Raw genomic sequence first — 2,187 nt, 5'->3', positions numbered from 1 at the left:
CGTTCAAAAACGTTTTAAAATCATCCTTCCCCGAATTCTTGGACCAAAATACCCTCATCATCATCATTCTTCTCTTCACCTTTCTCACCCCACCACCACCACCACCAACAACAACAACCAACACCAACACCAAAAACATCAAGCAACAACAACAACATAACTCAGAAAATCAAAACTCAAAATTCAACAACAACAGTAATCAAAACTCAGCAATAACAAATTCAGTAACAACAACAATAAAAACTCAGCAAAACTCAGCAATAACAATAAGCAATAATCAAAACTCAACAACAATTCACAAAAAATTCAGAAATTCTACAACAAAAATCCAATAGAACAGTGGCGGATCTCAGGCGGCAGGGCGGCGGTGCAGCGGTGGCGGCGGCAGCGAAGATCGGCGTCTTTTTTTTTTTATTTTATTTTATAATTTTTGAATAAAGGGTAATTTGGTAATAAAAAAATAAAATTGGTAAAAAGGACGATTTTATAACGTTTTATAACGTTGAGCATGATTTTAATAACAAAAAAAGGTCGGGGACGAATTTGATTTTCGCCCCTTACCTTAGGGACGATTTCAGTACTTAACCCTATTTTTAACTTTATTAGTTTTTATTACACCTTATCGGTACTTTTAGATAACTTTCAATGCCCTGAAATAAAAGCAAAATGACAGGACTACCCTAAATTTAATTATAGTTAGAAAAACAGATAAATAGGTTTTTGATTTTTTAATTTATAGATATTTAAATTTTTGAAGATTTGAAAATACATATAAATTTTTGATTTTTTTTAAAATTTAGACATATTAATTTCTCATATTTATTTGGGTCTGTCAGACTCAACGAAAAAATCAAATATAATTTTCGTTGTATTGACTTAGTTGATACGGATGTACACATGAAAATTTTTTTAAAATTGAACAAATTAAATTTAGGAATCGAAATGTTAAGATTCTGAAGAGGGAAAATGCTACTTGTACAACAAAATTCAGTCTTTAAATTTAATATTTTATTATTTTAATTTTTTAATTAATCATATTTTCTATTTTTAAGTAACCACTTTTATTTTGAATATTTATTACTGTAAAATTTATAACCACTTGCAATACATTAATTTTTTGCAAACTAAACCATAAAACTCGTAATAACTTTTCGTGTACTAATTTTTAAAAAATCAATAAAGTTTTTAAAATCAATTAAACTCATTCAATTATTTTTTTATTCAAAACATTCAAAATTCATGTTAAAAACATATCTAAAATTAAATAAACGACATAAACACGTTCAAAATTATTTATTAACACATCTAAATTATTGTCATCGTAGTTTTAAATTACATGTTGAACACAGAAAAAATTAAACTCAAATACACATCTAAAATTATAAGAATGCACTCTAAATATTTTATTAACACATCCAAAACTCATGTAAAAAAGTTATATATATGTACATAAGAATATAATGAACAACATAAACACATCCAAAATTAAGTATTGACGCATCCAAATTAGGTTAACATTACAACTCTCAAATCAAACATATGAGTGCAAAAAAAATTATAATCACAAATACATTTAAAAAAAATACAGACACTTCCAATATTATACATAAATTTACAAAATAGAACCTTTTATTAAGCGAAAAAAAAAAGGAATAACATATCTTCATGAATGAACTCAACCAAATTTTTTTAGAATTTTGCAAACAAAAATACCAGAGACAGAAGGAGTGCGATGTGGGGGAGGAGACAGGGGGAGGCGCGGGAGAAGGGGCGGTTGTGCGTGGTGCGAGGGAGGAGACCAGGGACGGAGAGGAGTCCATCAATGGAGGAGGCGTGGGGTGTGCGCAGGGAAAGTGCGCGTCGCAGGGAGGAGCGCATCGCTGAAGAGGAGCGCATCGCCGAAGGAGGAGATCGAGTGCGCAACACGGGAAAAGACGAAAGCGGCCACAGATGAGGAGGGGAGGTGCTGGATCTTTACGGAGCGAAAATTTTACTAGTGATTTAAGATGGTTTAAGATTTATTTTAGAATTTTAAATTCTAAATTTTAAATTCTAACTAATTTGATTTTTAGATTGTATTTAAATTGTAATATATTAATAATTAAATATATTAAATCTGAAACAAAAATTTAAAATTTAAATTTAAATTTTAAATTTTAATTTAATTTAGTTTGTATTTTGAATGTG

The sequence above is a fragment of the Arachis ipaensis genome, chromosome B03 (genome assembly GCF_000816755.2).
Source record: "Arachis ipaensis cultivar K30076 chromosome B03, Araip1.1, whole genome shotgun sequence".
Lineage (NCBI taxonomy): Eukaryota > Viridiplantae > Streptophyta > Magnoliopsida > Fabales > Fabaceae > Arachis > Arachis ipaensis.
This window is presented reverse-complemented; position numbering follows the sequence as displayed.